This window comes from Propithecus coquereli, unplaced genomic scaffold (genome assembly GCF_000956105.1).
Source record: "Propithecus coquereli isolate 6110/MARCELLA unplaced genomic scaffold, Pcoq_1.0 Scaffold52, whole genome shotgun sequence".
In the NCBI taxonomy this organism is placed as follows: Eukaryota; Metazoa; Chordata; class Mammalia; order Primates; family Indriidae; genus Propithecus; species Propithecus coquereli.
Genome location: NW_012151063.1, coordinates 6,882,625 through 6,902,564, shown reverse-complemented (window position 1 = coordinate 6,902,564; position 19,940 = coordinate 6,882,625). Strand labels below are relative to the sequence as shown.

Genomic DNA, 19,940 nt, shown 5'->3' with positions numbered 1-19,940 from the left:
GGCCTGGATAATTTTTATATTTTGTGTAGAGAGGGGGTCTCGCTATGTTGCTCAGGCTGGTCTTGAATTCCTAGCCCCAAGCAATCCCCTCCCATCTCGGCCTCCTAAAGTGTGGGATTACAGGCGTGAGCCACTGCGCCCAGCCTCTTTTTACTTTCGTACTGTGACTATCAAGAAAAGTGCAAATTACACCTGTGCCTCACATTCTGTTCCTATCGGACAGAGCAAATCTAGATGGCTTCCATGGTGCCTGCAGGCTCCGAAATTTTGCTGACTGTAGTTGGCAAGATGAAGAGGCATATGGAGTTATTTTTTAGGCTACACGATTCCGCTTTTAATTGTGTCTGCGTGTGCATTTTAAATTATATGCCCATAATATCCTTTTTCCCCTGATCAATATGAAATAGTTAATAATCACAAATAGTTCTAGTTGAAGACTAGCCTTCTCTAGGAACAAAAGCACAACTTTCTCGAAGTTGTTTTTAATAGAGTGAATTATTGTAAGTTCCATCAGACACCTGACCAAGGTCCAGGTGAAAGCATGTGGTCCTCAAATTGCCTAGGTGATCAGCAGGTGGCTCCTGTGGCAGGTCAACCACCCACCTCGCAGCTTGGTGTACTTATACCCCCCGATCTGGGGCCCCTGGCTTGGCAGGCTGCACGGAGAGCTGAGCTCACAGGGCTCCCCGTAGAGCACCCAGGCAAGGACCCTGCCTGGCTGAGGTTCCCTCACATATAAAACAGCGAAGACCATGCCAACCGCTGTACCGCCCTCCCTGCCCTGGAAGGAGACAGCCCACACTGCCACTGACAGGGGTTTTGGGCGACAGCACAGCTCAAATCCCACAGTGCTGCTAACTGACACCAAGTGACCCCAGCGAAATGCCTGAGCCAGGATTACTCTTAGTTACCGCTGTTACTATTATTATAATAAATCCCCTTTTAGATATGACATCTGCCCCTTAAGTTTTCAGCTGTCACTTTACGATCTAATTACGTCCTGCCCATGATAAGGACTGGGGAGACAGCGTTGGAAAACAGGCGCCTGCAGGTGCTGGGCATCAAGCACCGGGTACCTGCCCGCATCGCACTCACGGAGACAAATCGAACACTCCACTGCCCTTGTTTTTGCAAGGGGAATAGTATGGCCACAATGAGTTCTCTTTTGAACTAATTAACAACCACCCATAGACAGGACAGCATTAATGAAGCGTAATTCATTTTATGGGGTGGAAATTATGCCGCATCAGGAGAGAGCTTTTTGCTGGTATGTTTATTTTGGTGGAGAGTTTCATGAGTTTCATCTGTCCACAGTTCAAACTGTCATCCTGTGTAAGCACACACGTGCCCTGTGACACTGAGTTCAAAGTGAAAGTCGTCAACTTGGAGCCACCTTCCCAAGGAACTCTGGAGTGAGCGCTGCTTCCCCACTCACAATTTCTGTGCATATTGCACAGCGTAGCACGAAGAGAAGCCGCAATCTGCAGGAGCAAAGCACTGAGAGAAAACGGAACCTCGAGCCCTGAGAGGATGCCAGTGTAGGAGAGATACAGCCCTTTCTCTGTGGATTAGCTCCATCTATTGAATTCGGTAGGAAATGACTCGCTCAAGGCCCTGCTGGATTCATACCTAGTCAATCTACTTTTGAGCAAAAACATACAAACATCATTGAGAAGCTAAATATGTTATGTTGTAAAACGACAGACACTCCAACCCAAAATTATCACAGCATTTGTTTTTAGCAATCTATTAATAATTTCTGAGTCATCTTTTTCCTTTCCTTTCATTCATTTCATTTCAAAGTTCGAGAAGCTTTCTTTAGAGGAAAAAAAAAAATAGAAACGATGCTTACAATAAAGACCACAAAAGGAAGAACTGGAACTGATGTTAGGTAAGCTTCCTAACTGTGATGTCCTAAAACGGTAAAAGGAGATATGGAAGCCGGAATGCACAGGAATTTGAATAATGACTTCGAGGAAATACTGAAAACAAACAATTCTCTCCTCACCCTGAGTGTGCTGTAAGACAGTGCAAGACTTCCCAGGCAGCACACAGCTTGCCACATAATAGATACTCAATTAATTCATGTGCACAATAAAACAGATGTCACACACGTACACACACTGACACATTTCCTTGGGAAACACTGAACTTTGGCTGATAACAAGTAGAAACAAATTGGCAAGCTTGCCAATTTATAATTACATTAAAAAATAGTCCTTTATTGGCTAACATAAGAATCTGTGCTTTTCCTCCAACTGTCATTCTATAAAAACACTGTCTTTTGATGAGCATACTAGGAAACGGCAGACAGGCAGCCTAAGCCCCCTACACACAGCTCTGGTTCACAGGCGTTCCCGAGTGCAGCGCGCAGGTAAGGCCTAAGGACGCGCTAGTGCAGCCACCAACAGACGTGCACGTGTACCTCCAGTCTCCTTAAACTGATGTGCTAGTTCCTTCTTGCTTTCTGGACTTTGCTTCTGTTTACTATGCGGCTCTGACATGCAGACTCACAGCTGGGCTCAAGTCAGGAGACTAACGTACAAGCAAACATCAGAAACGGTTCATTGAGCTGAAACTCCAGCAATGTGAAAATAACTGGGATCCAAGTGAAACCCCAAAAGTGTAATGTTTAAAGGAACCTGAGTTACACCTTTTCAAGGGGTTTATGTTCAATTCACAGAGAAGAAATGCAAATGGCTGACCAACATGATAACATATTCCACCTCATTGGGAATTTAAAAAATGCAGGGAGGCAGGGGAGAAAAAGATGCTGTGTATTCCCGGCTCAGCTGACTACGATCACGTGAACTGAGAGGGCTGCAAACCACTCCCACCCACCGCAGCCCTCCTCACTACTGTACAACCTTTCAGGAAAGCAATTTGGTAATCGGTCTCAAGAGCCCTACAGTTCTATTTCCAGCAATCTATCCTAAAGCAAAAAATTGGAAGCAATCTAAATCTCCAACAACATGCGTCAGATGAATTACAGAACATGCACTTGATGGAAAGACAGACAAATATTCTCAATCGATGCTCGTGGATGATCTAATGCTTCCCCCGTAAGGTCAGGTGGAAGGTGCACACTACAAAGCTCAGTGCACAGCAGACTGTACACGTGCAGATCGCAACATTTAGAAGAAACACACCAAAACACTGGTGGGAACTTCTAGGGGTGGGCTTACAGGTGTTTCTTTTGTTTTCATGTTTAATTTTATTTTTCAAACTGCTCACGGCACATTATCTTTATAATGAGAAAAGAGCTATGAAAATGCTGGCAAGCAAAGAATAATTATGAACACTTCATCTGGTGAGTATTAATAAGATTAAATGACAGCTATTTACCCATTTACTTCTTTTCTAAGAGCGTGTGGGATGGTTTTCCTCACACAGTGTGCTGTGTTGAGGAAGTTCTCTCCCCAGGGTTTATACTGGCCGACTCCCTCCCCTGGAGTCACCTTTTCGTATTTTTATGACACTAAAGTCTATAAACACAACATTAAATATTTATGGTTGATATCTACTGCTTCTAAAAATACTTGGAGTAGAAACTCTCTTAACAAGCCCTGCACTTAACCTTCTTGCTGAATTAACTGAAGCTCTCTCTGCCCTGAGCCTACTGCGCTGGGATCTGCTTCTGCCCAAGCTGGTTTTCTGGGACTTAATAAACACCCAGACTGTTGGCTGGTTCAAACCTGCAGATGCCAGTTGGACTTGTTATTGCATTTACAAAGAGTAATTAAATAGTACATAAATTGATGAACTAGGGATACAAAAGAAAAAAGATTTTTTTTTTCCTGCAAAACCCACATTGAATTCTTTGTTATACACTTACTCAAGAAAGTGTCCAACAAAAATGTGCTGTCAAATTGGTTGCAGAGTGGACAACAGTCAAGAGATTGGGGAAAGGAAAACTCTACATGGATTGTACTCTGAGATGGTTTCACAAATCTCTAAAGAGACCAACACTGCAGAAGGTGCACCATGGGAATGGTTTATGAAGAAAGTTGACCCAAAATGAGGATTAAAGGACCCACATTCCAAGAAAAACCCCATTCTCCCTAACAAGAGATAAGTGAATAGATCTGCATTGATGTATTTTAACATAAAAAGGAAACAAACAACCTCCAGGAAGAGAGGCTTGACACTCTTACTGCACCCCTGAGCGTGTGTACTTTGTGAGAATAGTGTATGGAAAGGGATAAACAACCTCAAAGTGCAGAAACCCAGCACCCACGACCTTAAGCAAGTGACCTAGTCAACATCAACAGTGATAAGTCATGCTGACGGCACCTACCCTTGACATGATGTAGTGAGAAGGCATCCACCTCTCACTGGGGGCTTCCTCCCTGAAACCCATGACCCTAACTGGAACATTCTACAAAACACTTGTCCAGGCCTCCTCAAAATTGTCAAGGTCATCAAACATAAGGCAAGTTTGAAAAACTGTCACAGGCCAGAGGAGACATGATGGCTAAATAAGGTGACATGATGACTAAATGCAACCTAGGGCCCTGGATAGGACCATGGGATGGAAAAAAGGACCTTAACGGGAAAATGGGTGAAATCTGAAAAAGTCTGAAAGGTAGTTAATAATAAAAAATTAAAAAGCAATGCATATCTGTACCATTTCTTATGATTCCCTGTTTTTCCCAACTCTTTCTGAAGAACTGACCATGCACGGCTTTCTGTCCTCCAGGTAAGACGCCGGACTAGGATCGAGAGGCCACGTGGAAGCAGTGGTACCGCAATCCGCGCGGCGGCGCTGCGCCGGGGAGCACCGCCACACTCGGCCTCGCCGCGGGTCGCCTAGAATAAGCCAGCCCAGTCGGGGTCGGCAGCCATTACGGGGGCATAACCACCAGATAACTCTTTATTTCACAGTCAGGACTGTTCCTCACAGCAGATCTTCACCACATCAAAAACCCTTAGTCTTGGCAGCCCTGGAGAAAACAAACACAGTTCTATCATGTTGCCAAGCTTTACAAACACGCTGCTTACCACCAAGCAAAATGCTATGCTCTTTAATATTCTATGACTGTTTGTTATTTTCAGCTGTTTCCTCCCTTGGGAAATTTTGGCTGCCCATCGCACGGAAGGTGAGAACTCTTCAGGTAAAAGTTAAAACAAGAAAGGGGGTGCTGTACAAGCCTCGGCTCTCAAGGACAAGACCATGAGCTGTGAAGTTAGAAACCCCTGCTACCACCAAGCTTCACGCCAAAGCCCCGGCTACACCGCGCGCCCCGCACGGGGGAGCGGCCAGCGCCAACGCTGGACCGTGGAAGTGCGCGTGCGTGAACCGTCTGGCGGCTCTGCACTGCGTGAACCTGGGGCGGGGGCTGCCTTCTGCAGGTGTTGCAGGTGCCCAGGTGAGGCTCGCCACGGCCCGGGAGTCACACCACCACCTCCGCTCTCCACTCGAGGAAACCAACCGCTTCTCTGGACTCCAGCTATCTTGTCTAGAAAATACGAGAGCAGCAGGAGAATCTGGACGATTCCTTCTCAACTCCAGAGTCGTAAGATCCTACTAAATGTTCATTAAGTCACCCTGATGCCTAGCATTTGCAAGATGGAATTTGCGCTCACCAAAGTCATTTGTTCAAATCTGATGGGCCTCAAATTACTGTTAAAAAATCATTGGCTCCGCCGTCTTCACAGCGCAATGCCGGGCCCACAGAGATGTTTGATAAGCATCTGCCGCATGAACCAACGAACGAAAGAGTTCAGTGCTGTGAGAGCCGAGAGTAACTAAGATGCTATCGCCCTTGAAAACATGAGTAAGAGATAAATTTTGTAAACTCTGTGAATATATGTTTGGAGGAAAAAATTCTCATTAGCTTTTTTTTAAGTTAATTTTGCACAGAAGGTGCAAAATTCAATTGCTTCGTTATTTGGAGAAAAGGAAAGGCCAACATTCCCTGGATGTTTTAGGGCAGAAGAAGGGTGCGGGCAGGCAGTGGTGGTTTCAAACGACCTGGGAGGTTAAAATGAGTTTGTGAAGCAGGTGGGAGCTGAGGAGACTCATCCGTTACGGCCTCAGTGAGTTTTCACTCCATTGGAATGAAATATTTTTCTGTCCGAGAATAATTAAGAGCAAAAAACAGGTATTTGATACTATGTAGTCAAGTGAGAGTCCTTACACACAGGCTCTAGAGGCTCCAAAGGTTAGGCCATGCACAGGCTAAACACGCAAGTCATTTTCCCAGCACTTTCCAAGAGATGATTATGGACTCAGGAGTTCTCTAACCATGACGCCCATTTATGTACAAAGAGGACGTGACGGGAGCGTCTTAGCTGGCACCCACGAGCCCGGCTTCCTGGTGTCACAACCTGATCTAATCCTGTCCCATACTCATCAGGCTTGGTCCGTGTGACCAACAGAATACGGAGCAAACGACGGTGTGCCCTTCTGCCACAGCTGCACACCGCGTGAGCTGGCATCTCTCCTCTCCCAGACTGCAGCCCGTGCTGACATCTGCACCGCAGCTGCACGGCAGACCCTGGGGCAGCACCTCTGGCCCAGCTGCGCCTGGACGCTGACGTCCAGGACTCGAGTGAGATCATCGGTGCCTGTAGTTTTCCCCTGCTGAGTTCTGGGGTCGTTTGTTACACAGCAATCAACACATGACTAATACAGTGCACTGGTGGACATGAGAGAATGTGGCGCAGAAATTAACCCAGGCCATCTGCTGCCCCTGCAAGCTAATAATTACTATTTAATCTGACTTGTTTGCCTTCAAGCGAGTGTGCAAACAAAACCAAACAGACAGAACACCTGGCAAAGAGAGTGTATCTATTTTGCCACCATGAATTATTTTGCTTTTAATAAACTCTGAGTCTACTGGGTTAATCATTTACCTCCCAGATTCACGCAGTCTTAGAAACCAGACTGACATATTTTTATAAATCCCCAGTGAATAAACTGCTCCACTCAGCTAAGCACTGCCACGTCCCAATAGTATAAATGGCATTTTTTAAAAATTAGATTAGAAGAAAAGTCCCTGCTTAGAGTTCTTGGTTTACTATGAGGTAAATCCTAGACTTGTATGATGATTTACTTTAGCAAATTCATCACATAAACACACAAGAAGCTGCCCTATCATATTGCATCAGCACAAAAGAGTAGATTTACCTGAAAGAAAGAGATCCGTTGTGGCTTGTAATTACTTATATTATCTCATAGAACAGAATTTAGACTTTTTCCTCCAAAGCAAAATTCCAGTCTCTGTTTGGTTAGCTTGTTTACGAGTCTGCCATTATCCCCAAAATAAACGGAGCCAGTGAACGGGTACATGCTCATTACCTGGGACACTAATTAGGAAGCTGGATCGTGTCTGGGGGCTCTAATTAGGATGCGAAATCGTATTCTCCACCGTCACAACTGCTACTGGAGGCTGATCCTTCAGGGATCCAAGTCTGTCTCCAAGGGCTGAACTTGGTGACAGGACACCCAGGTCACCTCCTGTTTACTGTGTGAAGCCACCGCTACCAAGAGAGGAAATGCCACGGTCAAGACTTCACCTACCACACTGAGACTTCCAAAGATAGAACGTTTCTGTGCTGACCTTGGGTTGGCTTAATGCTTTCCTGAGAAGAGCCAGAGAGTCTTGAAAGATGTCTACCTTTGCACCCAGGACTTTCCCGGAGGACAATTTCTTTCCAGGAGAAACTGCACAGGACTCCACGGAAGGGACTTTGGATCCCAGGCACCAAAAACGCAAAGACAAAAATGCTTCTCTTCCTGCCCCCCTGCAGCTAGGACGGGGTTGGGCTGTACTCAACAGTGCCAGGCTCAGACACCATCCTCTCTCCGTGGCTGCAGACCTCACAGGGTTAACGCTGCACGGCTGAATCAGAGAAGACTGCACGGGACAGAGGCAAGGGGCACTGAGCTGACATCCTGACCAGAACATTCCTCCCGCTCAGCCGCTTGGAAAAGCCCCTCCCGCACCGAGTGGCAGGAGCAGGTTCTCAGACCAAACCCGCCTCGTGCCCCAAATGTGACATCTACATATCAGAAAAGTCTCCCCGCACCTCTGATGTGACAAACACAAGAAATGACCTCCTGAGGGAGAGACAGTTTATGACAACCCAGATCAAGTCATGCTTCGCTTACTCAAAAAAGCAGCCCACTGGCCCCTCTCCCTCAAAAAAAGTGAAATTAAAAACTCACCAAGTTAATGCCAACTTCTGCGTCTGGCTTTTGACCTCATTGCTTAAATAGGCTTCTGTTCATCACAACAACAGTTAATGGGCCTTTTATGGAACACTGCCCTCAGAGCTTGGCTGTATTTACACATTAATTTTACTAAGGACAAAAACTGGGAACTCTTCGGATATCTTCGGCTGGCCCACAAACGTGTCTAAGGACCAGTGGCACAGGTTGCACATGGCCATGTAGCCACCTTGGCGTACACCCGGGGACCCGGGGGAAGGGAAGATGGACTAGGCGAGGCACCACCACTGCTGTGGGGTGAACCGAGCCCCCAGGAACGACTCGCAGGAGTCCTAATCTACAGCACCTGGGAACGTGACCTTATTTGGAAAAAGAGAAGTCACCAACGTAGTTAGCTAAAAGATGTGGTCAGATTGGCATAGGGTGAGCCCCTATTCTAGTGTGACTGGTGTCCTTATAAGAAGACAGCCAGGGAAAGACAGAGACCAGGAAGGCCATGTGACAACCCAGGCAGAGACACGAGTGATGCGTCTCCAAGCCAAGGAACACCAAGGAGCGCCAGCGACCGCCAGAAGCCGGAAGAGGCGAGGACGGACCCTCCCCTATGGGCTTCGGAGGGAGGGTGGCCCCACTTGAGTTTTGACCTCTGGCCTCCAGAACTGGGAGACAACACATGTTTTAAGCCACCCAGTTAGTGGTACAAAGCAAGCACTGACACAGTGAGCCTCAACCCCTCTTCCAGGGAATCCACAGGCAAAAAGGCCCCTCTGCCAGGCTCTGCTCCCGGGTTTGGAGCCCAGCGGTTCCCCTCCCCTCCTGCGGGCTGTCCTCGCTCTGCTATGGTCAAGTGTGCCTCAAGTGTGCCTCCACTGTCCTGCTGTGTCCTGGGGAGGGTAGAGAGGGAGGATGTCCAAGATCCAAAATTATGAATTTGATATTTTAGAGATTTAGAAAATGTTGTCCACAAAAGTACACCTTTAAATACGCACGTTTGTTTATGCGACTTGTATCTATACACACCTCCGTACGTGCATTTACGGGTCTTTTAAAACAGCGCAATTCGTATTGTGTTTGACATCACTGGATGATTATTCTAAAAAAAAAGGTGGTGAACGGCTTTCAGATCAATAGAAGAGATCCTGGAACTGCAGCCTCGCTTGGCCCCCAGGGACCGCGGCACCAAACCACACAAGGGATAAGAAGCCATTACTATAATGAGCTCTTTCTCCACTCCCAGTAATGAGTCCTCTGGAAGAATTAATTAAAAACCCTGAAATGGCTTCTCTTAAAGGAGAAGGACACACTTACCGAGAAGATGAATGAGCAGTTCACATCTAGGAGCGAGCTACCCACTTGCTCCGATGCCCACCTTTTGCGATGTCTGACAAGAAATGAATCAGCATTTACTCCGAGACTTCTGCATGCACTTGGACTTCCCCACCACTCCAAGGCAGATGAAGACAAACATTTCCATATTCAATCAAGAACTGAATTTGATTCAAGAACTTCTGGATTCCATTGTGCCGTGGCTGAGTCAACCAGGATCAATTATTACAACAGATAAGATACTTAAAATCGTTGAGACCTTCCTCACATCTCCCAAAGGAAACAGCATGTGTCTTACAAGAACTGAGATTCAGTGAGTTTGTATAAAGGAAAAGACTGAGAAATTTTAGTCAACTCTCTCCAATACTCATCATCCATTTAGCACAAAAGAAACCGTCTCTTCACTTTACCTAATTAAGCAACTGCCATTTAAAAAATATAGACAGATAGATAGATACTCAACTTCAAAGCCACTCAAGGCAGAAAAGACCTGCATCCAGGACCAGCCACTGTTATTGATTTGATTTCTCATTTCCTAATTCATAAGCTCCCACGACAAAGCTTTCTAACCCTTGTACCTCAGAATTAAGAATGGCTTCTAAGGGACCTAAAGTGTGGCTGAAAATTACTCAGCTTGGTCAACAAACCAGAATACTGGTGGTTAGCTAAGCTGAAATTCACATAGGAAGGAAGGAAGGAAGGAAGGAAGGGAGGAAGGGAGGGAGGGAAGGAGGGAGGGAGGAAGGAAGGAAGGAGTGGAGCTTGCAAGACACAGCCAGGATTTGTACTTAACAATTATTCATTTTATGCTTCCTAACCTTGAAGCCACTAACTGAGCTTCAGCAGTAACATGAGCCATTCTAGACAGTTCCATACGTGAGAACTGTACACTGCATGACTATCACCATGCTCATAACCACTTCTCTCAAAGACAGCACTTGCATGAAATAATGAGGGGAAGAAGAAAAACTAAACCATGCTGCAGTTGCCTTTGACCTCTGGCAGACACAGCCAACCATTTCCGTCTAAAGTGAACACTCAGTTAATGGCCTGGGTGGCAGTTCCAAGGGCCTCACTCGCTGGGATTCCTTCCTGCCCACCGGGGACCTGGCTCCTTCTCACCTGAGTAGCCAGAGGGGTGCGAGAGGGCCCAGAGCAGAGCAAGAGTGGAAAGGGGTTCGAGAAATGTGGAATGCGGGGTGCTGACGAAAGACACCACTCTGTCTCATGTCCTTGAACACAATCATTCCCACGTCTGCCTCAGCAACTTGCTTCCGGAAGTAAGTAAGCAAAGACCCATTCTGTCCTTACAGCAGCTGCCCCAAGCTGCTCAACAGCTGTCCCCTTATCTTTGCAATTTATGGGACCCAAAACAAAAAACAAAAAACCCCCACTTACATGGATGCCCCCAAAGATGCCTAGGGAGCGCATCCTTGCCACAAGGCACCAACGCTCACCCCACAACCCCTACCTGAAGACCTCCCTAGAGACTACATGGGGCCCCGGAATCCGTCCCTACACGGCCCAGATGTTCACACTGGCCTGCTGTGAGGACACAGAATAGTGGGGCAAGGACAATGGTGGTGGCGTGGCGTCCACCCTGCTGGCCCTGGACTGACTCCCCCTGCAGTTCTGCTACAGGCCACACACTGCCTTGCTCACCCCAGAGGCTCAGACCCCACCACAGCCCAAGGTAACCCCTAAACACTGACTTATTTCACCGTTCTCTGTGCAGCAAAAACTCCAGTGGTCCCCAGAGCACCTGTCACCCAGTCTGCAAGCCCTGACTCATTTGTTCTCTCTGCTCCAAGAAGATCCTCTGCCTTCTCCAGTGGAGAGAATTCCACTTCTCCTTAAAAGCCCAGCTGACATCTCGGCGCTATCCTTAAGCTGCCTTCATCCTCTGGAACACAATGAGATCCTTCTCTTTGCTCCCACGACGCCGGGTTCGTACATGTATTAAATTGACCGTGTTGTACCAGGGGCTTTGGCTGTGTTCGGGCCTGTCCTACCGAATCAGACTATTAAAAACTTTCACTTACCGTGAGACTAATCCTGTGCCCAGCACCGTGCCTGATACACAAGAAGTACTCAGCCAGCGTTGGCTACATCGACGTAAACTCAGATATTATACTGAAATAACACAGCTTTCCATGTATGCAGACACACAGCAGGTAAGCTATGGACCTCTTTAATTTTGTCTGTCAACAAGTATTTCCATTGAACCAACTGGGGTCAACGTGGCTCACCTAAGTTGAGAGGTGAGCATTTTTCTGTTAGAAAGGAATGTCATTATGCTCTGTGGTACTTTTTCCAAGTAATGTCCTTGTGCCATGGTCTGAATGTTTGTGTTTCCCCCACCTCCACCAAATTCTCATGTTGATATCTCACCCCCAAGGTGATGGTATGAGAAGGTGGGGCCTTGGGAGGCGATGAGGCCATGAAGCTGGAGCCTCATAAATGGGGTTAGTGTCCTTATATAAGAGACTTCAGAAAGCTTCACTCGCCCCTTCCACCATGTGAGGACATAGCGAGAAGGCGCCATCTATGAACCAGGAAGTGAGTCCTCACCAGAGACAGCCTCTGCCACGCCAGGATCTTGGATGCCCAGCCTCCAGAGCTGTGAGAAATAAACATCTGCTGTTTATAAGACACCCCATCTATGGTATCCAGTTACAGCAGCCCGAACAGACTGAGACCTCCTGCTAGGCTTTCCTCATAGGCGGTTAAGAGCAAACGAAGTCCTAGTGAGCATTACTGATCCACCTGAAAGAGGCATAGCAGTGCCGACTATCGATTTCCCATTCTGGATTTGGGTTCAATATGTCCATTGATGGAGCTGTCACTGACCAAGCAGGGCCTCTGACTGGTTATCCCACTCTCTCCGCAGCTTCGGGGGGTCTGTCCCAGACACAGGAGCGCTGCTTCGTGTCATAAAGGCTCTCCCTAAAGTGGAAGCTTCTGTGTGTTCTGATATATGATGGATTGTATTTTCCAGTCGCATTTTGTTTGTGAATCACAGTCTCACCTACGGGCAAAGTCCGTAACATACTCATGGATAGCCATTTTTTTAGCTTTGGGGAGCTCTATATCCAAAAATAAAATTTGAGTACAACCAAATCGTTGAATTAATTGTGCTGAAGTAGTAATATGGCCCGAGCTTTACATAGGAAATGAGGGAGAAGACCAGAGACTTCAAAGAGACATTTCTGAGAGTAAGAACTGAACTCTCCATAAAAACTCAGAGACTGGAGGCTGGCCCCCCCTCTGACGAGGGGCCCATGCACTGTGGTACCCGTTTCTCTCTCCTTTGCATGGCGCTGACCCTGCCCTGCTGAGAAGCACGCTCCTGCACAGAGTCCACCCGGTCCTTCCCGACCTGGTGCTGGCGCTGCCGAGGGCGAGAAAGCAGACCCTTCCGTCTGTGGCGTTCCGCGTGCGACTGTGCCGGGGGACAGCTGGACACGGAGACGTGCGCAGGGAGAAGGCCGTGCGCGAACGAAGGCAGGGCTCGGGGTGGCGCACCCACCGGCCTAGGGACGCCGGGGACCGCCGGCAAACCTTCCGAAGCTGAGAGAGGGGCATGGGCCCGAGTCCCCCTCACAGCCTCCAGAAGGAGCCAGCCCTGCCGCCACCTTGATTGCAGACTTCGGGCCTCTAGGACCCCGAGACGATAAATTTCTGTTGTCTGGGCCTCCCAGTTTGTGGTCCTCTGTTACAGCAGCCCTAACAGACTAATACCACGGCCTCCCGTCTATCGACTGAGAGAGTACGGGCTCGTTACGGCGCCCATGCAGCCCTGGCCAGCCCTGGCCTTGCCCGGCTCCGCCGGGGCAGGGAGAAGGATGCCCGGGGTGGCAAGCACGCCCTGCGCGTATCCGCGCACCGTACGGGCTCTGGCGTCGTGAAAAGATAATCCCGAAGTGTGGGGGAGACCAGGTTCTTTTTATGGTTAATGAGAAAACGAGCTGAATCACATTACTCTCCCTCTCTACTTCCATAAGCTGAGCAGTAACTGCACAAGCCCTGGGCATGCTTCGTAGACTGGGATACACTGGGAAGACCAGGAATAGCCTGCGAGTCTTGCGAGGCTACCACACAAAGTGCCACAAGCTGGGAGTCTGAGCAGACATGTACTGTGTCACAGCTCTGGAGCACAGACTTCTAAGACACAGGTGTGGGGCGGGATGGCTCCTTGTGAGGGCTGGGACGGACAGTCTGCCCCAGGCGCTCTCCTTGGCTGTAGGTGGCTGTCTTCATGTTCACATGGTGTTTGTCCTGGATGCGTGTCTGTGTCCAGATTTCCTCTTTTAACAAGCACACCAGTCCCACCAGGACTAGGGCCTGACCTCACTTTAAGTGGGTGAAGATCCTACCTCCAAGTAAGGTCACATTCTGAGGTGCTGCGGATTTGGACTGCAAAACATCTTACTTACTTACTTATTTATTTAGAGACAGGGTCTCGCTTTGTTGCCCAGGCTGGAGTGCAGTGGTGTCATCATAGCTCACGGCAACCTCCAACTCCTGGGCTCAAGCGATCCTCCTGCCTCAGCCTCCCGAGTAGCTGGGACTACAGGTGTATGCCACCATGCCTGGCTAATTTTTCCATTTTTTGTAGAGACAGGGTCTTGAACTCCTGGCCTCAAATGATCCTTCTGCCACAGCCTCCCGGAGCACTAGGATTACAGGTACGAGCCACTGCACCCAGTCTAAAACATCTCTTTTGATGGGACACAATTCAATTCTTAACAAACAGCAACACTGATTAATTTATAAAGCCTGATCAGTGTCGATAAATTCACAGCATTAGAGACAGGATTAAGGGCTGCCTCGGAATTCCTTTCTGAGGCTTGGGCTTCAATAAGACATCGGCGCCTGCACCATCAGGCACCAAGCCGTGCCACGGCTGGGCTACAGCACCATTCCTAAAGAACACATTGGCTCGAGCACTGCCGCACCTAAACACTTTCCCTAAATGTTGGGCATTTCTCGCATTTCTTTCTTCTAGAAAGCATTCTGCCAATGCCTGTGACTTGTGGCACTCAGCGTACACTCTGGCCCGTGGGTAGTCGGCTATGTGTGTGGGGCCAGAGGATTGTGAGCGAGTGGGCACTCATCGCTGTTCCAAATTCACGCCTTTGGGAGGAAAAATGCTCACAGAATTTCAGAGAGGAAATGAAAGGCAAAAAGTCTGCAGTGTCATAAAGAACCTCAGTGGCAGAGGCGGTGAAGACTTGAGTCTTCCAGAACAGATCACTAAACTCACTTTCTAAAATAGAGCCACAGAAAGCATCCCGGGTTTAAGGTAGGTAAATGCCCTGCCGCCTTTTCTCTGCCCTGCTCGAGTCTTTCCTCAACATCTGGTCTTTTCTCTGCTTCTTCATCCTTAGGAAGAGCTACTTAAAGTCCAAGTCTTTTTAACCCATTTCCTCCTTTTTCAGTGGTGTTGAATCTTATTCTAACTTGCTTTTTCCTGAGTCTTCTACCCATTTAGGTCTCAGCTCTCTTCCTTCACAATCAGTCACGTTCATGACTTTTTTATTATGAATATTGAGAACCAATGTCAAAAATTTATAGCCTCCGCCCAATTATTATAACTAGATACTCCAGATGGGGTTAGTGTGACAGGAAACCATGAGGCTTTGGGCCTCCAGCTTAGCCCTGGGTGAAATGACCGAACACGGAGACACTGAGTGTTTCTATCAACGCACTCTCCCTGGGGTGGACATCTGCACCTCGTGCTGTTTTAAGCGAGACAAAACACAGTTACAGGACCAGTCGGGACACATGAGGGGTTACAACGTGTGCCAAGGCTACGACCCGGCCTGGGCTTGGGTTTGCACCAGGCTGGCTCTCCGACACGTCTTCCTTCAGAGTTCTCCTGCGTGGTCACGCCACATATCCACCAGCACCTTAATAACTTTAAATCAGCATCTAATATGAAATTAGCACGACCCAGAAAGGCTACCCCAGGATCCTTACTTCCGGGCTTCCGGAGACCACCACAGAACTCGGCGTCCAGGGAGGACTGAGAGGCACAGGGTTCCGCCTCTGCCCCTGCAAGAAGCCAGGACAGCTTGGAGGAGCCACTTAACTTGCCTGAGCTCAGGGGGAAGGGGGTTGAATGGCTGACTGCAGAGCCTTAGCGTTTAGGGCAGTGGTTCCCAACCTGGGGTGATTACACCCCACGGGGGGCATGAGGCAGTGTCTGGAGACACTTTGGGTTGTCACGAGTGGAAGGGGGGATGCTTCCGGCATATACTGTGTGGGTTGTCCTTTGCCGTGGGGGACTGACCAGTGCACTGAGTAGCATCCCTGGCCTCTACCCTCTAGATACCCGTTGCCCCTCCCTTGAGTTGTGACACCAAAAATAACTCTAGATACTTCCATATGTCTCCTGCGGAGCACGACTGCCCCTGGCTGAGACCCGCCCGACCTGCCAGTCCAGGCGAATGGCCAATTTTGCTGACCTCTGGTTTTCCATGGATGCGCACACATTTAGGAGGGCTGGCCTGTGTCACTATTGATGACGAATGTTTCTAATCTTGCCTGCTAGACTTAAGGAACTTGAGGGAAGGATTCACACCTGAACCATCTTTCGTTCAGCATATCTGTACATTTTTAAGACACTTCACACCTATTCTTCATTAATGGAGCCATGCAATTGTTTACAATATTCTGCCACATCAGCTCATGCAACAGTTTGGTCCCACAGGCAGGTTAAACAATCTCCTAGTGGTTTTATTTTGATTAGCCCAGGAGAATGGTGAAATGTTATCAAGTCTAAAGGGGAGGGGAGTCCCACATTTACAGAGTTTCTGAATATTTGATCTTTTGTTCTGCTTAAGTTGAAGAGAACGCTTTCATGGAAACGAAAAATTAAATTACCTAAAACTTCAGGAATGATATTCCCAACACTTACTGCGTGATTTCATGGTATTATTAGTTTAAATACATCACAGATTGATGCTCAATTTTATTCTGCCCATTCGGAATTGCGCAATGTCATTGCCAGAATCTCAGCTGTGGAAATCAGGCGCTGTTTTAAACTGTTTTGCTGGTGGCAAAGCAATCTGGGTACTGGTCCACTTAAAGAGAAAAATAACTTCAACTTCCAAGCTGCACTGGTTTGCACAGGGGCTTCTAGTTCTTAAGGCATCCTAAGGATTCGAGTTGTGGTTAAGGAATCCCTTTCATCTTGGTCTGCGTTTTCCCAACAGCCAGTGCGACATTGAAAAGAATGACCCTAACGTGCTGCTCCAGGGAGCCAGGCACACAGCGACCCCGAAGGGAATCATTTATTACGTGAACCCTCTCAATTGCATTTGGGCAAAAAGGTATTTACATCTTAGACATGCCACAATCAGTGCCCCCTTATCAGCAGGGCCGTCAGCCACCAGGCAACCTGATGGAACCAACATGGAATACATTGATTTAACCTGATTACTGGCTAGAACATCTTTGCTACTTGAGTTTCTGGACCATTTCCCAGCTGCATATGGCTTCAGGCAAGCCACATTTTTCACAGTGTCTTCTTCCTCTGTCAGACAGGGCTAGGAACCTGTGTCGCCCTCTCTCCGACGGCAGAGGGAAGAGCCCCCCTCGCAGCGTTCTGGGGACCATCTTGCCAGCTGCAGGCCTGCCCTCCCGAGAGCAGCAGAAATCCCGCACCGCAGCACCAAGCTGCTACAGAGAGCTGGCCCCGCCGGAGGAGACATCCCTGACGTCCTACTGGACTTCACTGTAACTTTACTTTATAAACCTCTGAAACCCTGACACTTCCAGACTGGTAGCTGATACAGTGGGGAAAATAAAAATGTACGTTTTGAGACCTCAAAATTGCTACATAATGGGTTATGCTACCAAGCCGATTAAATGTAAGTCGTGGCATTTGGAGGGATGGGAATGAGGGAGAAGCCAAAAAGGATACAGGTATACGCTAATATGATAATTCGAGAGAGAAAAATAAAATAAACTCATTCAAGGTACCACTACCTAGTGATTCTAAGGAGATCTTTTCTCTTCTAAATCAGGATGAGGGGAAGGAAAACTGTTAAAACAACAATCTGACTTATCAGCCCCTTCTCTTCCCTAAAACATTTGACTCCAGAATTATTATTATTTTTTGTGTGTGTGCTAGAAGCTCTTATCTCACAGAAGACAATGCCAGGCTTCCAGGCGGCTAAAACCCATTTCTTTGTGGGTTCTCAAGAACTTGGTTTCCAAAATGATCCTCTATCTGGGCAATAAAGGCCCCAAAAGAGATGGCCAGGGGATAAGTTCCTGTAAGTCACAGTTTGGATGAAGAAAGAGCATAGAACCAGGATGGGAGCAAGCAATGTCTACACGGAAAGTTTTCATAGAGAAATGTGCCCAAGACCCCATAGTATTCATACCAATCTATCAAGTTACTGCCTGTTTATCCTTCTAGAAATTCCTAGGGACTAAAACATATTATTCTCCACCTAAAAAATGTGTTTGCACAAAATTATTTTCCTTTTAAAATAAAGATACCTGGAACTGGAAAAGTTATTACGATATTGTTGCACTGATATAAAAAACTGTTTAAGGTGTTTTCTTGGGAATCTGAAATAAGCTAATGCTGGCAGAGTGCCCTATTTTATAAACATAATTGTAATTCGCTCTGGTGCATCTGGACCTCTGTGTGACGCACAACGACAGCACCTTTTTGAAAGCTACATTCGAAGAGATGCGTTTCCTCAGATGACCGTGCTCCCTAGCGTCCCTCTCTGCACCTGGTTTTAAACCTACTTCCTGTGCTCAGCCTGGGCCAGGGACCCAGGGTTGGGCGCGGTTTTAGCTCCATCACCAGGGTGCAGAGACAGCTGGTGGGAAATTCCCAGGACACAGCCAGGGGGGCGAGGACCCTCCACGCGGTGGTAGGGGAGAGAGGGGCTACAGGCAGGGCATGCACTTGGGGCAAGGAGGGGAGGGTGGAGGAAGTCTGGGGGTGGAGCTTGGGAGGGAGGAGGAGTGGGTGTGGAAACGGAGGGGTGCAGGTAGGCAGATGGGGGGTGGGAGCACCCAGAGGATGGCATGGGGCCGGGAAGGAAAGGTGAGAGGGCACTGGGTAGACGGAGGAGAGGAGAGGGAAACAGCCCCCCACAGGCCAGACCAAAGGGCATACCTTTCCTGGGGCTCCGCTTGGCCTCGGGTTAGGCCTCACCCCACTAGCTCTCAGAGGCATGGCATATTTCATAAGCAGAATATACCTACCTGGATGTACTCCTTGGTATTCATTTGAGGGGCAGAAAACTAGGCTAAACTATGCATGTACACCCCGTTTTCCATGAAGAGACCCACGGACCTTGCAGAGGTGTGGTTTGGGTTTGCAGAATTGGTGGGCAGGGATTAGGACGACACCAAGACAGGAAGGAGAATCTGCTCTCATTGGTCAATCGTTGAGCCTTCATTTGCCATCATGTTTTCTATTCATTCTCCATTTAAAGCATGAAAATATGCCCAATTTCTTTACAACAGAGAATGTAGAAAAACATCTCAATTCTTCACGACCTTCCTACTGATGTACTTTCATTTCCTAGTGATCTGCAAACACCAGAATGGGGCAGCTACAGACTCAGAAATCAAAACCATACCCACCTCCCACCACAATACCGGCATTTATTTTTTCACTCAAGGAAAGAGGAATTTATGTTATTTCACTGCGATTATCATACTGCAAACCAGAGAAGCAGAAACATCCTACTTAGAAACCAGTTACAAATGGTGGCGATGAATCACTCTTAAATTGATCTTTTTCATGGCTGTGACTATTCTCATTTCAAATATGAAATGGGAAACATGAGTTTAAAAAGGCACTTGATAACGTATGCGGAGACAAATATAAAACCACTTTACCTGAAAATAAAAAGTCTAAAAATTCCTTGAGGGAGGAAAGACAAAGATTTATACAGGGAAGATGTGAGTCCCATTCAGCTGAACTAAATACCATGAAGCAACAAATCCACATCAACGTACTGGTCCCTGTACTAGTCAGTTACTTTAGTCTATATCCATCGTTGACGACAATACCTAACTCAATACATGCTCAGTAAATGTTGCCAGCAAGGATAGATGGATGGATGGATGGATAATGGGTGGATGGGTGGGTGGATGGATGGATGGATAATGGGTGGGTGGATAATGGGTTGGTGGGTTGGTGGATGGGTGGATGGATGGATGGATGGATAATGGGTGGGTGGATGGATGGATAATGGGTGGGTGGATGGACGGATATGGGTGGGTGGATGGGTAGGTGGGCAGATGGCTGTACTTAGGTCTGATTTGGCCAGAGGGGAGCAATTCCATTACTATAGCATCAAAGAGACAAAGAACCACATCCCTGTGACCATCTCTTTAGAAGCTAGACGTGAAAACCAGCAGCATACGCAAAAACTCACAGAAGAAACATCTTTTC

At 47.7% G+C, this 19,940-nt stretch overlaps 1 protein-coding gene across 2 annotated transcripts in view; it reads right to left on the bottom strand.

Annotated features, from left to right (window-relative positions):
- TBL1X (transducin (beta)-like 1X-linked) overlaps window positions 1-19,940 on the bottom strand; it is a 209,153-nt gene that overhangs the window by 78,247 nt on the left and 110,966 nt on the right. The gene's annotated exons all lie outside the window — the stretch shown is intronic.